At 36.5% G+C, this 13379-nt stretch overlaps 1 long non-coding RNA gene across 4 annotated transcripts in view; it reads left to right on the forward strand.

The window, feature by feature from the left end:
* Positions 1-13379, forward strand: part of LOC140624528 (uncharacterized) — a 268997-nt gene that overhangs the window by 35213 nt on the left and 220405 nt on the right. For 3 of the 4 annotated variants that reach the window (XR_012024002.1, XR_012024005.1, XR_012024003.1), the window contains exon 2: positions 13062-13258. This is a non-coding gene — a long non-coding RNA (uncharacterized lncRNA). Of the gene's footprint in view, positions 1-4545; positions 4610-13061; positions 13259-13379 lie in introns of those variants that run through there. The other variant, XR_012024004.1, reaches the window with a different exon arrangement.

The following is a 13379-nucleotide window of genomic DNA, read 5'->3' on the forward strand; positions in this document are numbered from 1 at the left end:
CTATAGAGTACCAAAGAATTGTTCACACTGACATAGTTGGAGAACACTGGTTTTGGGAAATAATCACTCCTCCCCAAAACTGTCACTGATGCATTCCATTAGGATAAATGAGTCTATCACACACACACTATCTTTATTTTTAATTGTACAATTCTATGCCTCTAAACACACCGTGGCTTCCTACTTAAGCCTGCCATTTGTGTGGCAACTCATCCGGGAGGTGAAATATGTAAACATGATTAAAAAAAATGAAGTGATACTCATTTTATTAATGTTTGGTGTAAGCATAGACTACAATGTGGACAAACACCAATAAAGGACAACAAAAACACTTTCTTTTCATACAACATTTATATTAATATCTCCAAACTATCAGCCACATTCTTATCTGCCTTACTTAAACTTCTTCTACCTTTTCTAGTCATAGCCTCCTCAAACCTGTATCTGGTTCACTGGAATGCTCTCTACATGACTCTCTATGTACCTTCTGACCATATCATGTTAGTACATACACATCATCTCTTGCCTGGATGATCCATGAATATAATTTCCAAAAGACCTAAGTCCCCCAGTAAGATCTTATGTCATACTGACTGGTTGATAGAGGCCATTTGGACACATGTTGGCATTGTGGACTTTATGATCAGCAGGATTAAAGACAGAGGAACTGACATGGAGGCAATTCTTAGCACATGGGCATAGTAAATCAGTATAGAGATGTGAACATGGTTTTAAGATGATTTGAAACTTGAGAAATTTAAAAAGTAGCATCAGTGTATAATTAGGTGACTCAGACAGAACGCTAGTCTAGTTTACACAATACAAAACTTTTTTGGAGTTAGAAATATGTATTGCAGAGCATTTTATGGTAGGAATTACCCATGTTGAACAAATATATTGAACATACCCATTATGCAAGACATAAGCCTAGGTTCTGGGAAGGCAATAATGAAACCTTTCAGTGATGATTTTGGAAATTTAGTGTGGGGAAAACCAAATTAGCCCTGGAAATGCCCAGAATCTGTAGGATTATAGTACTTGGGCATTGTGAAGAGTCATAAATATGAATATGTGTTCCTGTTTGATGGGAGGAGTCTATGATTTGTGGTATGAGTGGACATCTTAAGACACATGGTGAGGGGCAGCCAGTTGATGTAGTGATTTTTTGAGAGAGGAAAGACAGGAGGAACAAATATGGTGGAAACAACTGAAGTGGCTTCAGTTCAAGTAGGAATGACTGTGTGTCCCATTGTAGAGTCCAATGGAAAGCCTTTCTGGATCCATCAAGTTTGACATGGTCTTGTGTTGATGGAAGATAGATTAAAGACAGAAGTCTGACTTGTTTTATTGTAATGAAAATATAGAATTCTGGTCTTATTCATTTGGTGAGCAAACCATTTGAAAAAAAAAGGTTCTATGCCTATTATTTAAATTTCTGAATTTATTTTGTTTTTGTTTTAGTTTTTTCTGCCATTACACTTGCTAGTGTTTTGCCTCAAACCAATCATGATTAATGACAATTCGGTCAAATATAATGACACACATTGCTAACATTTATCACAGAGAATGGCATTGGCAGTGATTGAGAACAGAATTCTGGTAGGATTGGTCACAGTGGAACTTGAAGACTGGAGTTATTATAGAAATTTTTGTTTGTAACTTTTTCAGACCCTTCCTGTAGGTATCCTCACTATTCGTCCTTTTACCAATGTTGACTTGAAAATCTCACCTATGAAGGCTTGGGTAAATAGGATGTCCTCTTGGATTTATTTTTCAGGTGACTCCTTAGAACATATCCTGTACCTCTTCTACTTCAGCCGACTGCTATACAACAGTTTTTAGGTGTCTTGGTATATCTATTTCTATACATATTCATCTTGATGGAATCGTATTGTGATAAGTGGTACTTCAAGCCTAGTAGACTGGCTACATTCAAGGACTACATTGTTGGTAATTCAGTTTCCTCCTTCAACGTGAAAAAATATAACATCCAACGTGTCTTTCAAACACGTTGCAGATTCAATAGCATCAAGGTTTGGACAACAGAATGCCAACGAGAGCACCATTGTGCATGTGTATGGAGTGTTTCTGTGTTTGTGTGTGTGTGCGTGTGTGTGTATGTGTGTGTGTGTGAAAGAGAGAGACAGAAGAGAGAAAGACAGAGAAAAAGAGAGACAAAGAGGGACAGAGAACTACAGGGGGCAGAGTCCATAATATCTTTTATATGACAGAACAGAAATAATTTAAAAAATATACTCAGAATATATTTGATGACTAATGATATACTTTCTCATAAAATTGCAGATCCATATTTCACTTTCAGGAATAGACATACTATTTCCTTTCAGCTATAGACAAAGACTCTTTCAGGGAAGACAGTATTTTACCTTACAATCACACAACGTCAAGCCAGAGTCATTGTTCTAAAGGAACTGAACCTTCTGCCACTTGAACAACCCCTAAGTGCTGACTGTTAACTCATTTTTCTTTTCCTTTGATGTGACTGTGACAAGAAACAAATTCATGGAAGTGGAATTATCTGTGATGGTGGGCCATTGTAGAGCTGACCTTGGAAAAATTAATATAATAAGTGAGTAGTAGCAGTCACTACGATCAGATCTGTGCCAGAGTTGCAATTAGGATCATAGACTTTTGTCTGTTGCTAATTCATAATATTCCAGATACAGTGGTTGTTTTAAAGATTAGTTAGCTTTGTCATTGTTGTCAAAATTTGTTGTTGTTTGTTTATACTGAAATATATGGTGTTAGTACTTTTAAGAATAATTTAAAATGTTTGATTTAGGTAACCAAGACAAGAGTGTGTATGTGTGTGTGTGCATGTATTTGTGTGTGGGTCTTTAATGAATAACATGATTTCAATAAGGCTTAAAGTGGAAAGGATCCTTTCTAGGAACAAATGTTTGGTTATTTCAATATTTATTTCAGTTTGGTTCTGGAATGCTTGGTAAAAGTTTTCCAAGACAGTATGTTTACCTTTTTATCCTTTATTCTTATGAAAGAAACTGAGTTTACACTTTGCCTCCTCCACTTGACATTTTTGCCTAAATGCGCCTTGGCCACATTCTCCAGTATTCCCACTCCCATGGTGTATGATTATGCTGCTCACCTCTTACTTCAGCTTCTATATACTTTTTCTTGCTCTGCTTGTAATATAAATGCCACAATCTCATCCCAATTGACTTTATGTTTCTTTTTATTTAAATAATCGTGGGGCTCTACCATATTGAATCACACGAATGAGCCTATGAATTTAATCAAATAGTAGGTCAATTCAATCAAATATCCACCTAGTTTGATTATTATTTTGATTATTATTTTTACTTAATTGATGGGTTGAGTAAATTTACTTAGTTGATTGATAATTGGGCCATAGGTCTCGTGTTATGAATATATATATAATTTTGTATATTTGCATATGTGTGTGTCTCTGTATATCTTAAATGTGTGTGTGTGTATATCCTATTTTAAATAGGATTCCTATCTTAAATATATTTGCATTTGTTGGTTCATTCATTCATACAATCTGTCATGCCTGTCATTCAATCCATGGTCACTAATCAAGAACACGATCTAAGTGTGACATGATCTTGGTATTGAAGAGCTTAAACTTTAATGGCGTGTTGGTTTGACTGATAAGCTCTTATTAGCTAATAATAGTTGTAATAATAGCTAATATTTCTTGACCATTATTTATATGCTTGGCATTGTACTAAGTGTTTTATATGCATTATCTCATTTGATATTTATGGCCAGCTCATAAGACATGAATTACTTGGCTTTATTTTAAGATCAGGGATCTGAGGTCCAGAGAAATTTAGTAATCCATGCTAAGTTATATAGTTAATGAGTGATAGAGCCAGAACTTGAATTTCGGCAGCCTAAATGCTAGAAGCTCACCCCTAGTCACTGTATCCACATACTCTAGGAGGACAGACCAGGATGGCATGTGTGTAATTTTCTGTCACAACACCTGGCCACTTAGAGCCTTCATATGCATATTTATCCTGACAAAGGAAAAATAGATGCATAGGGCACTGAGTGGCAGAGATAAATAAGGCAATTTGAGATGAAATATTTTCTAAATGACATTTCTAATATGCAGATAATTAATAATATATTCTTTATCCTTCTGATTTACATATTTCCACTTTTAATTTTTACTTTAATATTTAAGAGATACTAAGTTTATTTTCACTGTGAAACTCAAACATTTAATCCTAACATATACAGACAACCAGGAATAAAAATTCAATTTCTGGGAGTGAATGTGACATGGTTTAGAAAAATATTTTACAACTGTATTTTTAATACAGAGATTCCTTTCCCACAATGTTTCTTTTCCTTTAGGAATTTTATCTTTGCATTCCTATAATGGTATTGTAACATTCAGGAGCATCTGATCTTTCCACTTACTAACAATATATTTGTGAATATATACACATAAAGTATCATATAGGCTAATGAGCTATATTTTAGATTTGCTCTTCTTTTGATGATCTTAAATGAGGTTCCTTTTTTTAATTTAGAGAAAGCACAAAGTTTGAGTCCAAATTGTTCATAGAGATCTGAAGGAGAAAATTTGCCCTTGGTGAGTGTCTGGTTTTCTTTAAGATAATGCACATACATACTCTAAGTTGTTTTTATACTTAGAATGCACATGACTTGAAAGGTTGAGAACATTCTGATCCCTTGGTATACAGGTAAACTGGGGCATCTGCAAATCTGAACTTTTATTTTTTTTATTTTTTTTTTATTTATTTTTTAAATTTTTTTATTTATTTATGATAGTCACAGAGAGAGAGAGAGAGGCAGAGACATAGTCAGAGGGAGAAGCAGGCTCCATGCACCGGGAGCCCGATGTGGGATTCGATCCCGGGTCTCCAGGATCGCGCCCTGGGCCAAAGGCAGGCGCCAAACCGCTGCACCACCCAGGGATCCCAAATCTGAACTTTTAAATTTGCCAAGTTTCAAAATAATTTTATGGTTGTATATTTTTATAGCTTTATCATAGGAAAAAGAAGCTAGGTTTGATTAATGGTTCGCTTTTTCAGTTTTCTTATCAATAGCATTTTATCCCTTGAGCCTATGAGACTTGTAATTAGACTATTAAACAGATTTTACCATCATTATTTACAATACAGGTAACCATTGTTATGATTATGTTATATGCTATGTGGGAAAAATCTATTTAAGTTTCTGTTAAGGTGTGAATTGAACTCACATTCTGCAATCAGTCAATACATATTTTTAGTGAATACATATCTTTCTTTTCCCCAGCAAATCAAAGAATGGAAAAGAGTTTAAAAAATAGTTCCCCACTCTCAGAAATCCAGGGCATCAGTATAATTGTGCAGATGAAGCGTATTAGTCTAGAATGATTAAGAAGTGATTCTGTCTCTGAAATCTTTGGGATAGCAACCCAGTTTCCTAATGCCTCAGTTCCCTCATCTATGATATTGAGTTGATAATTTCACTATACTGAGATTCTATGCAGATTAAATGAGATAATATCTACAGTTTTGGGGGGTTAGTTCCCCCTCTTTTACTAGAGAAGGTGGAAGACTATCTCATGTGTTATCCTCTTAGCAGCCTGGATGCTTAATACAGTGCCCAGCAAAGACCAAACACTAAATATGCTTTTAGTGAATAGGTGCATTTTCCTGGATGATGTAATGCAGACTATAATTGTTCTAGGAATTCAGAAAAATGAAAGAGAATTATGCCTGGAGCATCCAGGGAAATATTTGTAGTCGAATTTAGACGTAAGTTGACACTTGAAGGGAAAGCAGTATTTTGAGAGGAGGAGAGGCAGAGGATGGGAATTCCAGGGAGAAAGTGTATCTATCATAAAAAAAGACACAGAAATGAGAGAAATAAGCATACAGAGTGTTGTAAGAAGCGATAAACTAACCAATAAAACATTTACTGATAAAATAACAAATTTTAGAACCAACATTAATTTTTATTTATTTATATTAATTTTTAAATTTTTAATTGAGGAGTATAGATATATAACATATTAGTTTTAGGTATGCAACATAGCAATTATGCAATTATATATATTATGAAATTACTATCTGTCACTCTGCAAATTTATTACACTTTTATTGACCATATTCCTTGCGTTGTACTTTTTTTTTTTTTTAAAGATTTTATTTATTTATTCATGAGAGACACAGAGAGAGAGGCAGAGACACAGGCAGAGGGAGAAGCAGGCTCCCTGTGGGGAGCCCAATGCGGGACTTGATCCCAGGACCCCAGGACCATGACCCAAGCTGAAGGCAGATGCTCAACCACTGAGCCACCCAGGGGTCCCTGCATTGTACTTTTCCTCCCTGTGATTTTTTTTTTAATTTTATGACTGGTGGTTTATATCTCTTAATCCTCTTCCCCTATTTCACTCATTCCCCACCTCCTCCCTTCTGTCAGCCACCAGTTTGTTCTCCATGAGTCTGTTTTTGTTGTTGTTTTGTTTCATTTTTTAGACTCCACATATAAGTGAAATCATATGGTATTTGTCTTTCTCTGTCGGGCTTATTTTACTCAGCACTATACCCTCTAGATCTATCCATGCTGTTGTGGTGGCAAGACCTCATTCTTTTCATGACTGAGTAATATTCCAGTGTGTGTGTGTGTGTGTGTGTGTGTGTGTGTATAACATCTTCTTTATCCACTAATCTATTGATGGACACTTGGGATGCTTCCATATCTTGGCTATTGTAAATAGTGCCGTTAAAAAAAAACCCGTAGGGGTTCATACATCTTTTCAAATTAGTGTTTTCATTTTTGTTTTTTTTTTGTTTTTTTTTTTTTTTTGTTTGTTTGTTTGTTTTCATTTTTCTTTGGGTAAATACCCAGGAGTGGAATTACTGGATTGGACAATAGTTCTATTTTCAGTTTTTTTGAGGAATCTCCATACTGTTTTCCAGAGTGTTTGCTCCAATTTACGTTCCCACCAACAGTGCATGAGAGAATTAGCCTTAATTTTTAAAATCATATGTGCCAAGATAAATTTCTGAAGATTAAATCTTCAAGTTTCCTGCTAGCTTGTAACTACAGATAAGAAACTTAAAACATTTTAGAATAGCCTCTCTGTTTCTAAAAGAGAAATGAGAAAAGTTATCCAAACCAGCATTCTCTATTTTTCTATTTGAAGCATTATTTGCTATTTATAATGATTATTGTTCAGAAGTGGAAAATTGATTAGAAAATCTTTTACACTTTCCTTCCTTTACATCAGAGTGGCTTCTTGCATAATTTCGGTTCTAAGTTAAATTTCTATGCCAGCTGACCAACTGAATAATGGATAACTGTGAGCCTTTTAGATTTGTGAACTGAAATAGAGGACTACCGCTTCTATTTTACCATATAGATTTAATTTTTTTCTTCTAACTATGAATCTACAATTAAATAGTTAAAATCTCATTTAAACAGTATTGTCAGCACAGCAATTTGGGGGCAGACAAATAGGCATGGCCATTTAAAATATGTTGAGGATACATGAATAAATTAATGCTTAAAGTAAAATCAATAATGAGTTTGAAACAGAACCAAAAAGTGCTCTTCTTAGACTTTGATTCAGAAGGCTTTTGATTTTTAGCATTAGGTGACTTTATGGTCACTTGCTTTCTGAACCTGCTCTTTGTGAGTCTGACATAAACATTTTGCATGTCAAAAGTTGACTGACACTTTCTCTATATACATTTTAGTGTCAAGGCTAAACCCATCAATGAACATGAAGTCTTTCTCAAATAATAGTGTATTTGTTTACTGGTGTCTGCTGTCTGCTTTGAGAGTATTAGATCATCAAAAAGATATTAAAAACCTAACCTTAGTCATGGGAATAAAATAAAACACAATCATGATTTATTATTTTATAAGGCTCAACCAATATTATGTTGATACTGACAGTTGAACAAATTATTAGGTTAGGAACTAAAGTGTCAAACTTGGCACAATCTATAACTATGATGACTGTCAATGGGCTTTCATTAGTTTTTTTTTTTTTAGTTTTATCTGCATATAAAACTTTATACAAAATGTGAAATTATTGTTATCAAAAATCTAATGTTTCTTGCACACTTCTGTTTAATTCCTGGTAGAAATCATGATAAGATGTGCAGGAATGCTTTTTTATTTTTTATTTTTTGAGAAATAGGGAAACTCAGATGTAGAGTGATCGTACCATTTTGCTCCATCATTATAATACCATATTCTTTATGCATGTCAGCTTTCAAAGCATTTTTACTACATTATCTCGTGGAATAGAAGAGAGATCACCGGACAAGAAATTAAGAACGATGACCTAATCCCAGTTCTGCTATTAAGTAGACTGACCTTGAGTAAGTCTCTTAAATTCTCTGGGCCTTTATTTTCTCATTTACGAAATAGAGGAGTTTGACTAGATCATAGCTCAAGTGTTTTTTGTTGGAAAAATACTTAAAAAAAAAAATCATTCCTAATGTAACCTTGTGCAAGAGGCAAGGCAGATATTTTCTCTATTTTGCAAACAAGAAACCTGAGGTTTAACGAGGTTTGTCACATAGTCCGGAAACATTGCAGTAGGCCTAGAACATTAGAAATCTGAGGGCTTTATGAGGCCCCTCATGAGATTCAGTACTTAAATCTGATTTGGCTCATTTATGAAATTATTCCCCTGAATATTTGACTATTTATACCTTAAATGTCAGTAGTTATCAGCAAAATAATTAAAAAACTATATGTTTACTCCCATGATTTGTTAGTTGCCTCTAGACACAACAAGGAGTGATTACATATGGGGAAAACGTTGGACTTTGTCTTAGAAAGCCCATCATGTTGAGGCAGTGATAAAAAGGCAGTATGATGAGGCAATGAGAGCTAAACTTGAAAACCTCCCCTTTGCCTCTGAAGCAGTGTTAATCTTTTTACTTTGCCCCACCAAAGAAAATGAGATAAAGGAATATGCTAGTGTAGATAAGCATTTAGCTGGACTAAATTCATCTAGGAGCGATGACGCTTTCTACTTCCCAGTGTACATATGCCTGACACCTAGCACCTCTGAAGGCAGAGGGAGAGCTTGATCTTCACTTATCCTCCTTGAGGTTATTTTGTTCGTGTCCTTAAGTTTTAAAAAATGTTCTACTTAAAAACCATCTTACTTCTCAGAATCTCTATAAGCAATCAACATTATAATGTGAGTTTTACGAGGGCAGAGTTTTTTGTCTCTTTTGTTCACCCATGTACAAGTGCCTAACAAGTATGGCACATAGTAGGCCCTCAATAAATACTTATTAAACACATGAAAAATCATCTCCAAACAATTCTTTTTTTTTTTTTTTTTATGATAGGCACACAGTGAGAGAGAGAGAGAGAGGCAGAGACACAGGCAGAGGGAGAAGCAGGCTCCATGCACCGGGAGCCCGACGTGGGATTCGATCCCAGGTCTCCAGGATCGCGCCCTAGGCCAAAGGCAGGCGCCAAACCGCTGCGCCACCCAGGGATCCCATCCAAACAATTCTTATTGCAAAAAGAAAAAAGAAACTCTTAGTGTTTTGTTGTTGTTGTTGTTGTTTACAACCTAGAGTACTATATGAACATTTGTGAGTAGAAGTAATTGAAATCTGAGACACTTTTTTCCTTTTTATTGAGGGAGATTTTTCCTCCCTAAAAAAAATGGATGTGCCATATTTGGAGGTAGGTAGGACTTTTTGTTGTTGTTGTTTCAACATGTGACTTGGAAATAAGAGTATTTAAAATACTTGGACGATTAAGTGTCCCACTCTTGATTTCAGCCCAGGTCATGATCTCAGGGTCCTGGGATCGAGCCCATAGTAGGGCTCCATGCTGGTTGTAGAGCCTGCTGAGATTCTCTCTCTCCCTCTGCCCCTCCCTGCCTCTAAAAAATTATAACAAAAATAAATAAAACAAAACAAAAAAATACAGCATTTACTTCAGGTAACCATGATGTTGTTCCCAGAAAGTTTGTGTCTCTTCCCTCATTTATATATTTGCCTTTCTGGTCATTAGATTGTGTGCAGAGAAGGCAAATGCAGAAATTGTGTTTTTCCTACTTTTTCCAACTTCTCAGCTCTTCTGATTATTCTTTTTTCCTTTTTCCCTCACCCCAACTCCCACTCGTGCTTCCCTTTTTCTGGTTGTGTGCTCTCCCCTCCGAACAATCAAAATGAATTTGACGTGGATGATGAAAAATATAACTAAGGGGGTGAGGGAGGGTCAGGCACCCAGGGACCTGAACCCAGGTCACCATCTTTACACTGCAGCCTGTGTTTCTGGATTTACACAGGTGAAATGTTGACCTAGAAGTACAGTCTATGGAACTACTACAGCTTTAAGCTGTGGAGGTTTATCAAAAAAGAGCAGAAACAAAGGCAAGCAGATGGCTAAAGATGAAGGTCACATCAGATTGAGAAGTTTGTCAAAATGTGATGACATAGGTAATCTGTAAACTGTTATTGCGCCTAGCTGGAGGTGCTGAAAAACATTTTGAAATTACAAAAAACACTGGAGTCGCCAGCACAGAGGCAGAAATGATAGCCTGGAGTGGTTCTGGTCTATGGATGAATGCCAGATGTGGAAAGCGACATATCTGGAATTAATGATATTAAACATGCTTTTCTTTTATGCTCAATAATAACTCTATTATGATTGATACAAACCGCAGACACTTTATCTAGTACAAATGGAATCGTCTGTCATTGACTATATTAAATCATCAATTTCTGCATGATGAGGATCGTTTAGGGTAACTAATCATCTGTCTCGTTCTGAAGTCTTTAAGGCCGATCAGATAACGTTTTGAATACCGCCTGAGCAACCACGACAATCTAACCCTTCCATGTAAGGATTGAGAGGGGCCCATTATGCCGTCAAAGCCGGTGGAAATATCACAGCTCTTTCTCTACATAATACCCTGCTGTAAATAAATCACTCTCCACCACAAACTTTATTGATCACAAGCACTTCCATGCTTGTGTCTAGTGAAGTCTCTACAGAATAAAATGCTGCTTTATATTTTGTCTTGTCAAAATATTAAACGGCTCTGTCAAGCGGAGTCAGGCTAGCAGTGATGGTGTAATTCTGCTGTAGCCCTTCTCATTCCCTCCTTCTATCTCAGCTGCCAAGCTTACAAAGCAGGATTTTTTTTTTTTTTATAAACTTTCCAATTATAGTCTCGTAAGATTATGAAGCCTTAAGATAAAGTGTCCTAATTTAGAGTGGTGGAGTATTGAACTCCTAGGAAAGCGACCGTTAGATAAAACAGCATTTCTCCCCAGGAAAAAGATAACCTGGCTTATTTATATACACAAACCTAAATGGGCAGTGGGGGTTAGGCTAAAAAAAAACAAAAAAAAAAAACTTTAATTTTGCCTCGTAAAAGGGACTGGTGGGGTGGACTGTCAATTAATCTGCACTCAAGTTCTTATTATTCATACTTACAAAATGAAAGGTTTTGATCTGAACCAGCCTGGGGGTGGGGGTTTGGGTGGGGATGGGGGTGCGGATTGAGGGAACACCGAAGTCCATCATTAACACAACACATGTTTTCCAAACGGCCTGGATGGGTGACCCAGCCCCTAAGTGGTACCACATACTGTAATATGTTTGTGGCAACACCCAGAAACAACAAGCAGATTAAAAGCATAATTTACTGCCTGCTAACGCTGAATTTCCTGGGCAGCATCTGGTTTTAATGCAATCTAAAATAGTTTCATCCTTTGTCCCTTATAGAGGGGTAGGATTTTGCTTTCAATAGGGAAAGAAAGACACCGAAATCACTTAGAGAGGAGTAGAAGATTTAGTGCGCCGGGCCATTAGTGCTGCTCGGAGGACACTAGGTTTGATCTTTATTCCCTTTTGGAAGATCATTAACTCTTTTGGACATTTAGCAAATAACCTCTTCAAGGCTCGGAAGAGTTTCTACGCCACCATAAGAGAGCATTTTGCTCCTGTCCTGCCCGTTTCCCAGCCGGCTATTTATTGAAGCTTCTGTTTGGTCATTTTTAAAAAGAAGTTAAGCTGTAAGATAAATTGATAATCCTAGACACTGAATTTATTTTGGAGTCATAAAAATTGGATGCCACAACAACTGAAAGCACGAGTGGAGCTGTGGCTCTCTGTGCACACCTCCGTTCCCGCCTAGAAGAGATCCTAATGAAGAGAGAACAAATTTTAGCTGAGGGACAGAGTTAAACCCACTGGCATATTTCAAAGAAGCGAGTAAACAGCTTTTTACTTTTTTGATGGTAATAAATTTGAGCCGTCAACAACCTGAGCTTAATTCAAGTTGTAATTCATCTCCATAGTCCCCTGACCAGTATTTTTTCGAGTACTATAATGGGCAGTAAACCTCAAAGATAGTGATATCAATCCATTCTTTTTGTTTGTTTGTTTGTTTTTTTTCAAAACAACAGGGAGGTCATTAAATTCTACCGAACTGTTTAGCCTCCTTCCAAGTAACTATAGCCATGTATTTTCTTGGGAGGAAAATGAAATGTGCCAATGTATTTGCAAATGTACTACTGAAAGTATTTTGCTAAAAGTTGCAGTTTTCCCCTTATCTAGCAAACATTTACTAGACTCACACACTATATCCTCCTTGCCTCGCTAGTACTAGCCCTGACCTTGCAAGGCTCCGGGTTTACTTAGGGATATGTGCTCATACACAGACAGGTCAGTGTAAGAAAGCTATGACATGGGTGTGTACAATGTATTGTAGGTCTTGTATTTACCCTATGAAATACATGTCAGTTATTTTTCACGTAAGAGTGTAATAGATGCCTGTAGTTTATGCCTGGTTGATACAGCTTCTTGATTTTTTTCCTTCACTGATCTCAAACCCATTGGGACTTCCACACACCTGCTCAGGGGTGGGGACATAATACAGGCCAGGTCATATGACCTCCTGGCCACAATTATTCATTCAGGGATGGCCAGTGGTTGCAGAGTCAGGGAGGGACAGAGCCAAGTTTTTAGAGGGCACGGTAGTTCCCGACTGCATGTTCTAAGCACTATGTTTTCTTCTTTTTCAATCTACCCAGTGTAGAAGATGCTCCGAATAGGTGAACTGAATGCATTGGAGGTAAAAAACCCAAACTAGTCCGCTGAGTGTCATGGCTGAGACTTTCACTGAAACATTATTTTTCTGCTGATTTGCGAAGCTGGGATGCCAGGCTGTCCAAGGGTCACTATTATAAAGAAAGAACCCACCAAATGCAAAAGAAAGAAACTCGGAGAGGTGAGGAGATGGGAGAAAGAGGGAAACTCTGAGGATTGAATGAACTGAATGGTATCATTTGATTTTGTGGGTCCACTCTCCAAGTATCTATGCCTGGATTTTTTTTTTTTTTTCATTATAA

This window comes from Canis lupus, chromosome 34 (assembly GCF_048164855.1).
Source record: "Canis lupus baileyi chromosome 34, mCanLup2.hap1, whole genome shotgun sequence".
NCBI lineage: Eukaryota > Metazoa > Chordata > Mammalia > Carnivora > Canidae > Canis > Canis lupus.